At 46.9% G+C, this 16,973-nt stretch overlaps 1 long non-coding RNA gene across 1 annotated transcript in view; it reads right to left on the bottom strand.

Annotated features, from left to right (window-relative positions):
- The window catches only part of LOC132476409 (uncharacterized), a 110,765-nt gene extending 94,514 nt beyond the window's left edge, over positions 1 to 16,251 (bottom strand). The window contains exon 1 of the long non-coding RNA XR_009530136.1: positions 16,140 to 16,251. This is a non-coding gene — a long non-coding RNA (uncharacterized LOC132476409). The remainder of the gene's footprint in view (positions 1 to 16,139) is intronic.
- Between the last annotated feature and the right edge of the window lie 722 nt (positions 16,252 to 16,973).

Raw genomic sequence — 16,973 nt, 5'->3', positions numbered from 1 at the left:
GATGGGCAGGAAACAGGGCACCATCAGCCAGCCATAGCAAGAACACCAGGTAGAACTGTCTCCACCTCCAGAATCCCTCTCAAGCCCTGGCAGTCCCAAAGCACCTGCCCCTACCCCATGCATGGTCCCACACAGCATTCCCTGAACCTCCAACATTCCACTTTTACTGCACTCATCACAGGACTACTCACTAATGGCTATAACAACCCTAAAATATCTGGGGGTTGACACAACCAAACGTTTGCTTCTTCCTCATGTTAGTCTGATGTGGGTGCAGAAGCTTGTTCAGAATCAAACAGTCAGAAAGAGGCAGAGGTGAGACCAACCCAAACAGCCTGGCCCACAGCTCCTGCCCTTATCTGCATCCTAGGATCAATGGCTAGTAAGGTCTTGTTGTGTTTGTTTTGTTTGGACAACCAGCTCTACCAGCATATATGGCAGACATGAAGAGGACACCTAACGGTCTCCCAGATGGATGTGTACCAGGGGCCTGGGGCGTCCCCTACCCCAGGGCAAGGAAATATCCTGTTTGCCTTCAAGCTTTCCAACCACAGAGCACAAGTTAAAGTTTTCAGAGGCCTGAAAAATAACTAGGTTTGGACAAGGGCTTTGATCAGGGAGATGGGCCAAAGACCGTGGACATAGGTCTCAGCTTTGGACAAGTTAAATGCTGTGTCAGACCAGGAGACCAGGGCCCCTGATGACGCAGTCAGAGGCTACATCACCGCTTCTGTGGAGTCCCTGCCTCTCTGCTCTGTTCTCTCCTTGAGTGAGCAAATATTTTTGAGTGGCTAAGCTAATAGTCATGTTAGCCAAGCACATAGTAGGTGCTCAACAAATACTTATGGAGAAATTTTTATTTACTTAAATAAATGAATAGAGGAACAAATGATTTGCATATGGGGTCCATAATCTGCCTTTTCTCCTCTGTAGACTTGGGCTTGAGCTGGGCTAAATGTGTCTCCAGAACCAGACAACAAACCGTTTCTAGAACATTCTTTACTCTTTTGCCATATCCTCCCCCTCAAGGGGGGTCTCGGTTAGGGGTTCTAATGAAATGAAAGGAATTCATCAAATCGGGTGGACGTGAGTGACAGGTTAGCAACAGTGACAACCATCAGGACAGACAACGACAGGCAGAAGAGCTTTTTGGGTAGTCTGGATAGGACTGCAAATTCGGGAACCTGGCGCTGGAGTGTGAATCCTAACTGAGGGTGTTACAATCCATTCTTCTGCTTCCTCATTTGTAAAGTGGGGGGAATAATGGTTTCTACCCCACGAAGTTGCCGTAAGTATCAGGCAAGTTAACGTTAAATGTGAGGAGTTAAATGTTTAGAACTGTATGTGACTCATCAAAAATTCTACCAAAGTGTACTCTGCTATTGTTATTGAGAAACTGATTTATGCCAGGCAACCACCCACTGTTACTTCAAGCCATATCTCTCAGAAACCAAACCCGTTTCCTGAATGCCAACAATCAGAAAGCCTTATCAAAGATCTGACTTCAACAAGGACCTACTATATAGCACAGGGAACTATACTCAATATTTTGTAATAAATTGGAAAAGAATCTGAAAAAGAATATATATATATATATTAGATACATATGCATATACATATATACGCATGTATGTGTGTATAACTGAATCACTGTGCTGTACACCTGAAACTAACACAACATTGTAAATCAACTATACTTCAATTAAAATAAAAAGATCTGACTTCAGAAAACCTAAATGAGAACAGCCATTTCTTTCTGTTTGGCAGTGAGACACCATCACCCGTCCAGGGCCACAAAATGCTTCAGCTTCTGCCACATCCCCTGCTTTGGGAAACCAAGGATACATTCATCAGAGAGCACAGGAAAAACACTGCAATACCAGCCCAAAAATATCAACTCCTGGGCAGTCTAGACAAACATCTCAGTCTTACTGTTCCCCAGGAATCTGCTGTCCTGTCTTCATCCCAACAGGCATGAAGGTCCCGTCTTGATCCCTCCTTCTGCAGCCCTTGAATAACAGGTACACTACATGGGTCTTCTAGACTTCAGAGAGAGCTACTCTGAAAATATAAAGTGCTGAGATCAATGCCTCTTAGGAGTCCCTGGGGAGAGAACTCTGGGGTGCCCAGGAGGTCAGTGTCCCTTTCTCATCCACCATAGCAATCCCCTCCCCTCCCCCATGCCTTCTCCATTAACTGAGAGCCCTGAGCTGGTTAAACAGCTGCAGCTCCTGTGAGACACAGAGGTGTAAAGGCCATTTGTCCAGCTGCATGGGGCTGAGAATCCGAGAGAAGCAAATGTCAGGCAAGATCAATAAAGCTCTGAATGGACTGGAGAAATGAGGTTGGAGTCTTGGAGTACATGTTTAACCAAAGCACTGGAGACTGGGATGGATAACAGGTGATGAATGCCAGTCAGCAAGTGTGGCAGCCCCCAGCGAGAGGGCAGGGAAGCCAGGCCAGAAGGAAGATCTGGAGAGATGTAAAGAACCTGAGAAGGGGAGACAAAAGATATGGGTTCCAGTCTGAGGTCACTACTAGTTTACAGTGCAATGAGCACCACCATTCAGCCTGGAGTTAGGATTGGGGTTAGGATTAGGATTAGGGTTAGGGTTATGGTTAGGGTTATGGTTAGGGTTAGCGTTAGGGTTAGGGTTAGGGTTAGGTAGGGCAGCATAAAGAGTTCAGGCTCTAGAACCAAAAGTTCTAGGTTCAAATCCTGACTCTACCTGTCACCAATAGTGTGACATTGGGGAAATGACTTAGCCTCTCTGATTTTCAGTTTCCTCCTCTGAAAAGTGGGGTTAATAAAAACACTCACTTCATAGGATTGATGCAAGCATTAAATAAAATCAATACATGTAAAGCTTTTAGAAGAGTATCAGATGCATAGTAAGCATTACTAACATTACTGGCATTACTAACGTTAGCTTATGTTATTGAAAACAAAGAGAAGGAGGCAGAGAGCAGGATTGTTCTGGAAGAGAGATGGCAGGCACAGTGGAGGACAATTCCTGTGAATTTTCCCTGTGCGATTCAAGGTAAATATCACAGAATGGCTTCTAATTGCCGGTCATTTCCTTCATCCAGTACTCAACAAAGAAACAATCATCTGTACCAAAGTTAGGAGAAAAATTGGCTGAGTTGTACTCATTGAGGAAAAACACAATGTACACAAAATAACAGGCATTGTACTTCATGAGCAATTTGATATACTTTTTCAAAATTTTAGCTCTCCATTATTTTCTCCTTACATTCTGGCTTAGGAACCTAATCTCCACGCACAAAGCAATTGTCCAGGTTTCACTCACCTGCCTACTCTGGAATTTCAACTACCTAGAATGTTACGTGGAGGATGCTTTTAAGACTTGGTGACCAGGAGTTCTGAGATCAACTGGCGATGTCTGGCATGGGCAGTGGTGGGACAGGTGCCATGTTATGTATGCCTGGTCAAGTTAACCTCCCAATGGGCTTCCACTTCTGAAAATCTAAGAGCTTATGAAGCTCACCAGTGGGATGAAGTGTAAAGATGCAGGAGCAGAGAAACAGTAAACTACGGGCCTGTGTTTAAGTGGCAAGGTCCACCTGATAGAGCCACCACTGTGCCTAGGATCTGGTGCCTACTCCCACTGCCACAGAGACCTATGAAATCACCTAAGCACAGAGAAAGGAGGTGAAGGTTCTGCCACTAACACGCTGTGTGATCTTGAGCAAGTCCCTTCCTCCCCAAGCCTCAGTTTCCACATCTGTAAAATGAGGTAGATCAACCTTGTAATTTAAGAAAAGGGTCAGATATTATATATGCTTGACCTCGCTTCTGATGCCACAGATTGAGGTGACACCACCTTGACATGGGAGCCAAATGTCTGCAGGGGACATAAGAACAGGGACAACATCATTAACCCCATGGCTGTAGGTGGCATATGTATGTCCAAGCTCTAGATTTGAATATCGAGTTACCCACTGGAATTGGAGTTCTCAGAGGCATCTGCAATATGCTCTGTCCAAAATGAAGTTCTTATTCATAATCTCTGCCAAAACTACTCCTATCACATATTAGTAAAAGTAACCAGCTCCTGCCAAGATGCTCAACCCAAAAACCTTGGAAGAATACTTGTTGAATGAATGAATGAATGAATGAATGAATATGCATATTCTATCCTCACATTAATCTACTTAAAGTTCCATCAAAGTCCAAATAAACCCACCATTTGGAACACACTCCTTCCTATCGTGCCCTTCTCCTGATTAATGCCAACACGGGCCCCTCATGGGAAGCTTCATGGAACAGTATTTAAGAATGTGGAGGATCCAAACTAAAAATGGAGTTGCCATATGATCCAGCAATCCCACTCCTGGGCATATATCTGGACAAAACTCTAATTCGAAAAGATGCATGTACCCCTATGTTCATAACAGCACTATTCACAATAGCCAAGACATGGAAACAACCTAAATGTCCATCGACAGCTGAATGGATAAAGAAGATGTGGTATATATGTATATACAATGAAATATGACTCAGCCATAAAAAAAGAACGAAATAATGTCATTTGCAGCAACATGGATGGACCTAGAGATTATCATACTAAGCAAAGTTAATCAGAAAGAGAAAGACAAACACCATATGATATTGCCTATATGTGGAATCTAAAATATGACACAAATGAACTTATCTGTGAAACAGAAACAGACTCACAGACATGGCGAACAGACCTGTGGTTGCCAAGGGGGAGACCTGTGGTTTCATTGGGATTAGCAGGTACAAACTATTACATATAGAATGGATAAACAACAAGGTCCTACTGTATAGCACATGGAACTATATTCAATATCCTGTTTTAAACCATAATGGAAAAGAATACGAAGAAGAATGTATATGTATTTATAACTGAGTCACTCTGCTGCATAGCAGAAATTAACACAACATTGTAAATCAACTATACTTAAATAAAATAAATTTAAAAAAAGAAAAAGAATGTGGAGGATCCAGACTTCGTATCCACTCACTAGCTCTATAACCTTGAATATGTGTATGACTTCAATATGCCTCAGCTTCCCCATCTGTAAAATGGGGATGATAATACTAAGAGTGGTACCTTCCCCATGAGGCTGTGATTCCAAGAATTCCATGAATAAATACAGAAATAGCAATGGTTCTCACACTTAGCCACATGTTGGAAACACTGGGAACATTTTTTTAAAATACTGATGCCTGGATCCCATGCCCAGAGACTCTGATTTAGTTGGTCTGGGGTGAGGCCCAGGCACCGGACTTTTTTAACTCTCTCCAGGCAATACTACTATGTAGCAAAGTTGAGAACCACCAGTGCCAAATGCTTGAAACTCTACCTGGCACTTAGAGTGCATGAGGCAAGTACTAGCTACTTGTAAGTTTTAGGTAACAGCATACATTTCATTTCCTGCAGGAAGTCTTGTCTGAGTTCCAAGACCAAGTTGGGTGCCTCTCCCACCTTGTGCTTCCTCCATAGTAACACTCATCACCCGGGATTGAAACTGTCCAGTTTCTTACCCATCTTCCACACTAGACCGTGAGCTATGTCCCAACACGTGGAACGAGGCTGGGCGTAGAGTAATTCTCAATAAAATTGACCAAACAAATCCTCTGACTCCCTAGATGATCTCAGCCAGCCCAGCGGCTTTCTATACTGTACACCTGACATCCCCAACCTTTCCACCAGACTCAGACTCTGGCACCCAACTGGCTGCTCAGCATCATCATGTGACTGTTTAGTGTGCATCTCAAGCCAAATATGTCCCAAACTAAACTTTATTTCCATCTCCAATCTTGACTTCTTGCTCAGTCTTCCCATCCCAATTAACTGGCACCTTCACTCTAGAAGTTTCTCAAACCAAAAACCTTGGAGTCATCCTTTCCTCCTCTTGTTCTTTCACACCCTACATCCAATTCATGAGCAAATCACATCAGCTCTCCTTGTGAGCCAGGATCCAGCCAGGACCTCCTCCACCATCACCACACTGTGGCCCAAGTCACTGTCATCTCACTCAAAAGAGGACCACATTCCTGTCTCCGTTCTTGAGCCCCAACAGTCCATGACAGCACAGCAGCCAGAGAAATCATATTATATAACATGAATAAGACCTGAAACTCCTCTGCTCAAAACTCTCCAATATCTCCCAACCTCACTCAAATTAAAATCCGAAGTCCTAGCACAGCCTAGCATTTCCTGCCTGATAAGCCCCAGATCCCTCTCCGACCTTTTCTCCTGCCACTCTCTCATTCGCTCACTCTGCTATGGCCATGCTGGCTTTCTTGCTGCCACTCAAACACACCAGGTCCACCCGTGCTCAGGGCCTCTGTACGTGCCAATCCCTCTGCCTGTAACTCTCTTCCTCAAATATCTTCTTGGTCCGTTCCCTCATTCCCTTCTTGTCTTTGCCCAAATGTTATAAGGAGGCCTTCCCTGTAACATCTAATGTAGCCCTCCAACCCCTATCCCTCACCATCCCTCTTGCTCTGCTGTACTTTTTATCACAGCACTTATCACCCTCTGACAGAACATCTATTCTTTATTATCTGCCTCCCCACATACCCCATACTAAAAAGTAAGCTGTATGAAACAACTCACAATAGCCAAGACATGGAAACAGCCTAAATGTCCATCAACAGATGAATGGGTAAAGAAGATGTGTTACATGTATACAATGGAATACTACTCAGCCATTAAAAAGGAAATAATGCCATTTGCAGATACATGGATGCAAATAGAGATTATCATACTAAGCGAAGTAAGTCAGACAGAGAAAGACAAATACCATAAGATATCACTTACATGTGGAATCTAAAATAGAGCACAGATGAACCTATCTACAAAACAGAAGCAGATTCACAGACATAGAGAACAGACTTGTGGTTGCCAAGGGGGAAGGAGGTAGGGGAAGGAGAGGGATGGGCTAGGAGTTTGGGGTTGGTAGCTGCAAACTATTACATATGGAATAGATAAGCAATAAGGTCCTACTGTATGGCACAGGGATCTATGTTCAATATCCTGGGATAAACCATAATGGAAAAGAACATAAAAAAGAATGTGTATATGTGTATAACTGAGTCACTTTTCTGTACAGCAGAAATTAACACAACATTGTAAATCAACTATACTTCAATAAAAAATAATTTTAAAAAAAATTAAGCTGTAGGAGAGTAAGAATATTGCCCATTTGGTCCACTGCTGAACACAATGGCTGGCACCTCGTAGGTGCTCAATAAACAGTGAATGATGTCATCCTTTTGGGAGCCTGGTCAGCTGACATTAGTTGGATGGAAATTCACCTGGCTAGAGGGCTTATCACTCAGGCATTGCCAACTCCTTAGAAATAGCAATTGGGTGCTACCTCCCCACCTCACTGAATAGTAGTTAGTTTCTTCAGGGTGGAGGGGTTATTTCTCAGGAGATAAATAGAATCTCTATGGAAGGGAGAAAAGCCTGGCATTTCATGGCTTTTTCAAAATATTTTCAATAGCAATTTGAAGGCTGTTTGCTCATCTGACATTTATCTTCATTTGGCATGGGAAATTGCTGAAAGCCATGGAGGGGAGGCATCACTTGCCATGGAGGGGAGGCATCACTTATAAATGTTGGGTGGTGACAAAAGAGACCTCTTGCACGAATCCATCACAAAGGGCAGCTGTAGCCACTCAGTTCTATGAAATCTGCCCTCATTCTGCTTTGATTTATTCAGCCAGGGTGCTCCCTGATAGCTTGATTCATTTGAAGAATAATTATCCACTGTGTTATAAATGCCACTCTCTTGTCCCTAGCAAGTTGGTGGCGAGGAGGTTAGACTAGTGACAAGTGATAAAGCATGTCTGATCATTGCTCTCACCCTGGGAGGGGGTGCCAGCTGGGGGCAGGTCACTGGGACCCAGGCCTGTGAGTAGGGGTGGGTGATGTCTGCCTGTATTACTAATGGGGGTGCTTCTCTTGTGTCCGGCATCTCTGAGATTCAGGCTGCCCTTCCAGTCTGTACCTCCCTAGAATGACACCTTCAAGGGCTGTGCTCATGTCAGCACCTGGAACACAAGCTCGTGTCGGGGGAGCAGGTCACTGTCACAGGGCTTGTGCCCAATGTTCTGTTTGTCCTTCAAAATTCACCCCACCCATTTCTATCTTCTCTGTGTCCCAGGAGCCTAACTACTTTTTCTTTCTGTTGTAGAATCAGCATTCCATTGTAGTTCTAAAGATTTCTGAGATATAGTCCCAGACATTTTTTTATTGATGTATAGTTGATTTACAATGTTGTGTTAATTTCTGTACAGAAAAGTGACTCAGTTATACACATATACGTATTCTCTTTTATATTCTTTTCCATTACGGTTTATCCCAGGATATTGAATATAGTTCCCCATGCTATACAGTAGGATCTTGCTATTTATCCATTCTAAATGTAATAGTTTGCATCTACTAACCCCAAACCCCCAGTCCATCCCTCCCTCTCCTTCCCCCGATCCTTGGCAACCACGAGTCTGTTCTCTGTGAGTCTGCTTCTGTTTTGTAGATAGGTTCATTTGTGCCATATTTTAGATTCCACATATAAGTGATATCATATGGTATTTGTCTTTCTCTGTCTTACTTGATGCACTTAGTATGATAATCTCTAGTTGCCTCCATGTTGCTGCAAATGGCATTATGTCATTCTTTTTATGGCTGAGTAGTATTCTGTTGTATATATGTACATCTTCTTTATCCATTCATCTGTCAATGGACATTTAGGTTGTTTCCATGTCTTGGCTATTGTGAATAATGCTGCTATGAACATAGGGATGCATATATCTTTTTGAATTATAGTTTGCCAGAAGCCTAACTTCTATGGTGTGCATCAATTAACTCCCTCCCTCCCTAGTTTAGACTGGGTTTGGCTGATAGGAGGTGCTCAGAGGCCATCAGAGGGCAGAGTATTTATTCTTCACTTCTTCTAATTAAAGCCACTGGCCCCGGTGAGTGAGCCTCTCCCTTGCCTACAGCTCCCTCTGGGTTCTGGTAAACCTTTCAGGTCTAGGGGTAGTTATGGCTCCCCACTGTGGCTAGTCCCAGAGAACACTACCAGCTCTTGCAGGTTGCCCTTATCCTTGCCCAGGCCTCTCTACATAGCCCCTTCAATAAACTGCCCTCAACTGTCTTCTGCAGTGTGCCTTGTATTTCCTGCCAGAACTCTGGATAACACTGTACCTTTATCACCTGTGAATCCTCTGCACAAGAGGCAGGATGAGCAAACTTGTAATAAGACATGCTTCCCACAAATATTACCAAGCCATGCAATGTACCTGGCACTGTACTGGCTGCTGGGATAGAACTGTAAACAAAAAAACACGGACGTGGACCTCAGACAGTCCCTTGTCAATAAGGGAGACTGATGAGTAACCAAAGAACCAGAGGAGGGCAACTCTGGGGAATCAGAAAAGACTTCCTGGAGGAGAGTGACTGCTGGGTAAGAGCTGCAGGATGATCTGGAGTCGGTTGGGGAAAGACAAAGAAGAGTTCTAGGCAGAGGGAACACATGGGTTGGTTAAGGTAAAGCTAGCTGCTACAATAGATATACCCCCAAAATCTCAGTGACCTAGCACAAGAAACCTTTCTATCTCCCTCATGGACCATCCAGTGTGATACTCCTGGTCAGTCAGGCTTCCACATGGTCATGCTGGGACCCAGGCTTCAAAGAGAGGGGGTCTGCCCTCCTTTAGAATCTTCTCCATACCATGGATGATGGAGAAAGAGTAGAGAAGGCACCCACATTGATCCAGAAGTGACATGCATCATTTCTGCTCACATCCCATTGGCCAGGACTAGTCACATGGTCCCCCTTAGATGCACAGGAGGCTGGGAAGTTGAGCCCTCAGATGGGCAGCCTCTTTTCAGCAACAATTCTACACCCTGGGGGGAGAGGAACACAATTCTTTGGTGGTCAGCTGTCTGCCTCTGCCATCATTGTTGTTGTTTTCCCTTTTCTCTCCCCTGCCCCAGTGATACTGGTTCAGCTTGGAAATGGGCGGAGGTCAGAGGCTGGGGAGAGTTAAAAGCATCAGCTGAGAGTGACAAGGAATTTGATGGCTGACCCGGACAGTCCATTCTCCTGTCACAGAGACACTTTGACGAGGAGCAGAAAGGAGAACATCAAGGATGAGACCCCCACTGACCCCACGCTGATGAGCTCAGCAGCTTCCCACCAGGAAGCCAACAACAGATGCTGTATTTCTTCAGCTTCCCCAGCAATGCCTCCTGAGCTGTAGAACAATTAAGATAAACAGGTATTGTTCAACAGGGTATTTAAAAGTGAAACCAATTTGATAATCACTTTCTTCACACGGAAGAAATTGGGGAGACCCTCTTGCTGCTTCTTGCTGTGGGTTCTTGTGCTTCCCTCCCCTGCAGACAGCGTCCCCTCAGGGTCCGGGAGTCAGGCAGCCAAGAGTTCAACTCCCAGTTCAGCCTTAGGTGAACGATTTCATCTCCTGGGGGACCTGTTTCTCACCTGGGAGATCGGAGAAAATGGTACCTATTTCTCAAGGCTGTTGGGAGGAAGAAGGCAGCCCTGGCACATGGTAGGAGGATAATGAATGATACCGGTTAGTATTTGTCATACTTAAAGCCACTGAGCCATAGGTTTTCAGCCTGAGGCCACCTCACTGATCTGAGTAAGACAGCACTGTGGTTAAGAACACAGGCTCCACCATCAAAACAACCTGAGTGACAGCCCAGCTCTGACAATAAGTAGCTGTGCCACCTTAGACAAGTAACTCAAACTGTCTGAGCCTCATTTTCCTCATCGGTGTAATGGCAGTGATAATAGGACCTGGGTCATAGCGTCCTTTTGAGAAAAATGCACAGAAAACACTTAGCACTGTGCCTGTAAGCTCTAACAGAGGCTAGACATTAGCATTGCTCTTGTTGGTGTTATCTGTAAAAAAGATAGGCTTTTATCCCTCACCCAACACCCCCCCCTCCCCGCTCCTACCAGATCATTGTAATCCTGATTCTTGCTTCTTCACTGAAGCTTGGAAGGTGGGATTGGGAAGAAATACTTCAACCAGTGATTCTCAACCCTGGTTTCACATTAGAATCACCCAGGGGGCTTTTTAAATCCCTGAATCCAGGCTGCAGCCCCGACCAATAAAATCAGAATCTCCGGAAGTGGGACCCAAGCATCAGAGTTTAAGAAGTCCCCGAGGTATTCCAGTGTGCAGGTGAGAATTGCTTAGTAAGCATTGTTTCATGTTGGCTGATTTGCATATACAACTCATCAAACCCTCCAACCATTTTTGGAAGTCAATGTGAATTTCCCCCCATTTAATCTCAGAGGAAACCGAGGCACAGAGCAGTGAAGGGAGGTAAATGGCAGAGATAGTTATCATCATCCCCGTTCCAGAAACGAGAAAACCGAAGCCGGCCTGAATGGTCCCTGCCCCCCATGGAGGTAGAACCCATCATTGCATTTGTGCACGAGTCACACAGTGGCCATCAGCCAGGTGGCCAGTGGCCTCCCAACGATGGAGTGGCTTCGGTGGAGGAACATGGCATTGCAAAAGCCCCCAGGGTATTCTAACGTGCAGTCCTGGGAGAAAGAGAGACAGGGTTCTAGATTCACCTTTGCATAGGCACTTAAGCCCTTCCCCTCCACACTTTGGTTTTGAAATCTAGCAAGTGAAAGAATAAATGCCAAGTAGGATTCTGGATTAGATCCTGGAACAGGAAAAAAAAAAAATTAGTGGGGAAACCGGTGAAACATAAATAAAGTCTGCAGTTTAGTTGATGGTTTATACCCATGTTAATTCCTTAGTTTTGATAAATGCACCATGGTTAGGTAAGATATTAACATTAGAAGAAGCTACATGAAGGGTACTAAGGAACTCTCTGGATCATCTTTGCAACTCTCTGTAAAACCTTAATAAATAAAAGGCTGGCATTCCATAAGCTTCCAGACCCCTTGGTATGACATCCCCAGGAATCATGCGAAGCAGCAGCCCTGTGCTAAACTAGATCTCAGGTCCTTCCAGCCACAGCGTTCTCCCACGACCATAACACACGCAGAAGAGAGAGGTGAGCTGTGCATCCAAGCGCCCACCGCTGTGCTCACGTGAGCAGCCTCTTAGGTCATGCCAGGAAGGTACTGGGAAAGCCTTAAAGACCTCTCTTTTGGGGGATTTAACTGGTGTGTCCAGCATTCTTCCACCTGTGGATTTCACTGCAGCTGCTTCTAAATAGCATTTGCAAGACCAGCCGAGGACCAGGGTTGCAGGGGAGTCGGGGGAGATGACCCAGGATGGACCCTTGTTATGGGCTGAGTTATGTCCCCCACCCCCAAATTCATATACTGAAGCCCCATCCCCCGGTACCTCAGAATATAACCAAGACAATTAATGTTGTGATGGTTGGTTACAGTCATGGTGACCAGGGAATGGTTACAGAGGGACAACCAACCCATGCCTCCTGGCTGCTGTGGTGGCAATGTTCGCACTTGCTGTCCCCAGGAGGAGCCGGGGTAAGGGAGGGGTCCCTTGGATTAGTGGACCAGCCCCACCGCGTGCCTGGACCCCACTCAGTGCCCCACAAAGGGACCTCAGCCTGCAGTGAGGCTCCCAGGGGGAGCCTAATGACCAGATGGGGACCAGCCCAGAGTCACAGAGCTAGATTTGGGAGGCTGAGGTCACACCAGAATTGCGAACACTGCCAGAAAAACTAAGACCGTGTCCAAGGATGGGGACCCAGACGAAGAGAATGCAAACACAGCGATGTTTGGGGGAAGGCAGCCAGAGTTCCTCAGCCCCTAGAGATTCAAAACTGGGGCTACACATCTGTGCCAGCACCCCCTCCACCCCATGATGATAATTTGCAGGAACGCCTGCCAAGGGCCAGGGGCTGTGTAACAATTCTGCATTCACACAGAACTCAACCACATCTCAGCCCATTCTCGCCAAAGCACTCTAAATCAAAGCCCAATTTACAGACACGGAAAATTGAGGACACGGGATAAAGAGTAACTTGTTCAAGGCTGAGTGGAGGAGCCAAGATGGGAACCCAAGACTCTCTGACTCCCAAACTCAAGCTGGCCCATAAAATCCCCAAATCTCCCCAAGGCTGGGCTGGTCTGGTTCAGGGTGCGGGCAGCAGGCAGGCAGCTAGGCAGAGCCAGGCAAGGTGGGCTGTTGCCCTCAGCGTCCGTCCTGGCACCTGGAGGCTGGGTCCCACTTCTCCAAGCGCCTGAGACCAAGTGGGAGGGAGCAAGGGGAGGGGGGCAGGTGAGAAACAGCAGGTGGCCACGTGTTTGGTGTGGGCCCTGGCTACAGGTGGGGTAACAAACACTACGGCGGTGTGACAACGTTGGTAGTAATTGCTTCTGCCACACAGCGTTTCAGGCTGCGACACGACTAACGGGGCTGCAGGCGGCATGACAAAGTGCGGAAATTATTGAAGACTGAAAAGCACAGCGGAGCAAACGGTTGTGTTCTGCAGTGATTGCTTCCCCCCCACCCACCCCGTGGGAGTAATAAGAGAAGTCGCGCCCACGCGCTGGAGCTGGGATGGGCTCATCAGCCGCTGCCCCTCCTCCTTCTCTCCAGCTCCCGGCCACCTCCTCAAGCTGGGAGGGGCCCCTGCCATTCTTTGAGGCTCTTGACATATTAAAAAAGTACAAGGATGCCCCCAAAAATCTCACAAGAGTCACGGCACATCTCCAGGGAACATACTAACATTTTAACACCCTCAGGGGAAAAAAAAAAAGGCAAAGCAATATAATTATACTTTTCATAAGGTAATTATGGGAGTATTATCAATTCCATGTTCCCTATGGGCAGTGAGGTCCAGGTACGGGACATAAATTTAAAGTTGGAGAATAAATGACTTTTTTCAAACCTGTTGGTCGATCTCTGAATGTAATGGTATATAAGTCTTCTTTGGACGTGATGTCAGAAATTTAAATTATATTTCTCTAACAAAAATACATGTGTGTGCAAATAAAACTATCTATGAAACGAAAACAGATGCAGGGATATGGAGAGCAGACTTCTGATTGCCAAGGGGGTGGGGCTTGGGGGAGAAATAGAGTGAGATGCTGGGGTTAGCAGATGTCAGCTATTCTATATAGAATGGATACACAAGGTCCTCCTGTATAGCACAGGGAACTATATTCAATATCCTATGATAAACCATAATAGAAAACAATATGAAAACAGAATGTATATATACATATAACTAAATCACTTTGCTGTACAGCAGAAATTAACACAACTTTGTAAATCAACTATACTTCAATTTAAAATTTTTTAAAAATACGTGTGTGTATACACAACTGTGTGTCTACACACCAGCATTTATTATGTGTCAGGAAGAGCTCACGACAGAGCTTTGTAAGTAGTAATGTATTTAAATTTCATAACAATCTTAGGTACTGTCAATACCCCCATTTTCCAGATGAGAAAACCGAGGCAGAAAAGGGCTGAATGACTCGCCCAAGGTCACACAGCCACTGAATGGCAGAGCTGGGATTTGAGCTCAGGGCATCTGGCTATAGTGCGTGTGTTTCTAACCCCCAGGATGGGTGGATCGTTAAATCTTTTGGGAATATGAGGTCTGGGTCACCTGGACCTCCTAATCGTCCTGCTCCTCCAGAAACAAGACATAGGCCCTGTGGGTCAAGAATATTCCCTCAAAGAATGGTGGCATCATTTTGGCATCTACATGAGCAGCAGACCCTGAAAAACCGCCTGGCCTCCCAGGTCCACTCCTAACCCTGCAGGGGCAGGCCCCAAGATGCTCCCAGGAGAGGCAATTTTCAGGCTGCCCCAACCTCCTAATAGCTCCTGCCTGTTCCGCCTGATTGGACCCAGCATGCTGAGGCAAGAGTGAAAATTCCCATTCACCCACTGGAGGAGCCTTTTGTTTGTTTGTTTGTTTTTTTGCGGTACGCGGGCCTCTCACTGTTGTGGCCTCTCCCGTTGCGGAGCACAGGCTCTGGACGCGCAGGCTCAGCGGCCATGGCTCACGGACCCAGCCAATCCGCGGCATGTGGGATCTTCCCGGACCGGCGCACGAACTCGTAACCCCTGGATCGGCAGGCGGACTCTCAACCACTGCGCCACCAGGGAAGCACTAAGCTGGCCTTTGGTTGGCTGTTAGTTAACAGCCCAAGTGGGTTCCTGACATTTATAAAATCAAGCCTTCTAGGAAGCCACCGCAGTCATCCCACAGTTCTCTTAATTTATCTTTAAAACTCTACAGCGCCTCCCAGAATACATCGGCCTCACTCTGGCTTTCTGGGACCAGGCTGCCCAGTCTTGTAACGAGCAGACAGGATCGCGCGTGGGCCGTCGGTGTGGGCCCAACACCTGCCCACCTCCTGCCCCTGGATTTATTCCAAACTTGTTGAGCACGGTGACCCATCTTTGCTCAGAATTAACCCCTATCGAGTTAGACAGCCCACGTCCTCCAGGCGGCCCCATGCACAGGGCCCACCGGGTCCCCCAGGACGAGCGGGCTGGGCGGGCTCTACGTAACCCACCAACCCTCCACCCCGAGGTCTCACACCCTTTCCCTCCCCGGCGCCTCCCCCGGGGCTTCATTTCCCTTGGTCCACATTCGGGGCCCAATGGTTTAAGCGTGCCCAGTCGGCCTAGCTCCAGACCGACAAACAGCGACTGGCTCGGGAGGGTCAGCCGGCAACCACCTGCCGCTACAAACACGGCGGAAATCGGAAGCCTCGCAAGGGCATTAGAGTCGCAACAACGCGACACCAAGAACCGCGAAGGGACACCACAACCTGGCCTCACGCACGCGCAAAAAGAAATGACTGGCGTAAGAAGTGCACCACGCACGCGCAGGGCCTTCCTCCTACCCCTGGAGGCGCTGGAGTTGAACGGCTAAACTGCGTTCTCAGAGCGCATGCGCTACCCCCGGTTCTTGCCCACCGCCCCCCCCCACTCCACCCACAACACCCGGCTCAGTCGCTGCTTTGAAGGGCCGCCCTGGGCTTTCCAAAGCGCACGCGCGAGACCGTCCTTTCCTGCTTCGCCCCTTCACGCTACGCCTGCGCAGTCCTCCCCTCTCAGCCCGGCCTCCCCGCTTCTAAGGAGCCAGAGCTGCCCGCCCTCTCGAGTTGCTCAAACTCACCTGTCTCGAGTTTGGACAGTGTCGAGTCGTTAGAGGCCGGCGACAACTTTTCCTTCTGGACGAATACTCCGGCTGTCTCCGAGTAGTCAGAGGCTTGCCCGAGGAGTATCGATCACCAAGGCGTGCCTAGAGGAGCGCCGAGTGATCGATGCCGTGGCCCCGCCCCGCCCCGTTTAAAAGCCGGAGGGTGGAGCTACAGCCTAGGCTTGGGCTTTTGCCTCGGTTTCTCTTTCCAGGTGGGTAACATCTGCGATTGCCACTGTAACTTCGTGTACAAGGCAGCTTCACATCTACCATTTTATCTAATCGTACAACTAGGATTATTCTCTCTGTTTTACAGAGCGGGAAATCGAGGCTCAGTGAGATAAAGTGGTCAAATACTCGTACTTTCGGAAAGTCGTAGGTCCTGACTTTTCGAAGTTCACCCCCAAGTGCTGCATCCACGGCCTGTGGGAGTGAGGAGGACTCAGGGTTTCAGTGCGGAGTGGCAGGCGAGGGGTCAGAGTCCTTACTTCTCCCATTGCTAGCTTGATGCTGAGTGGTGTGGGCGTCACTGGGGGTTTTGGTTTTGAGCACACTCCCCATGGTCTCCAAGGACTAGGCCCTTTGAAGCATTGAACAGAGGCGATAGAAAGTTCTGCTCATACTGCGGTTGGAATCCAAGTGGAAATAGGAAGGGAATTTATTTACTGGTGTTAAAGAAAAATTTATTTGTGACATTTGTTAAAGATGGTAAGGCAGACTTTATTCACTGGGACTGCTGCGATGGGAGGGGCGGAAGTGTTGTGATAGTGGGGAGAGATGGAGCACAAGCTCTGAATACAGCAAGGACAA

Source organism: Mesoplodon densirostris, chromosome 16 (genome assembly GCF_025265405.1).
Source record: "Mesoplodon densirostris isolate mMesDen1 chromosome 16, mMesDen1 primary haplotype, whole genome shotgun sequence".
Lineage (NCBI taxonomy): Eukaryota > Metazoa > Chordata > Mammalia > Artiodactyla > Ziphiidae > Mesoplodon > Mesoplodon densirostris.
The sequence above is the reverse complement of the archived record's forward strand: the minus strand, read 5'-3'. Positions and strand labels throughout refer to the sequence as shown.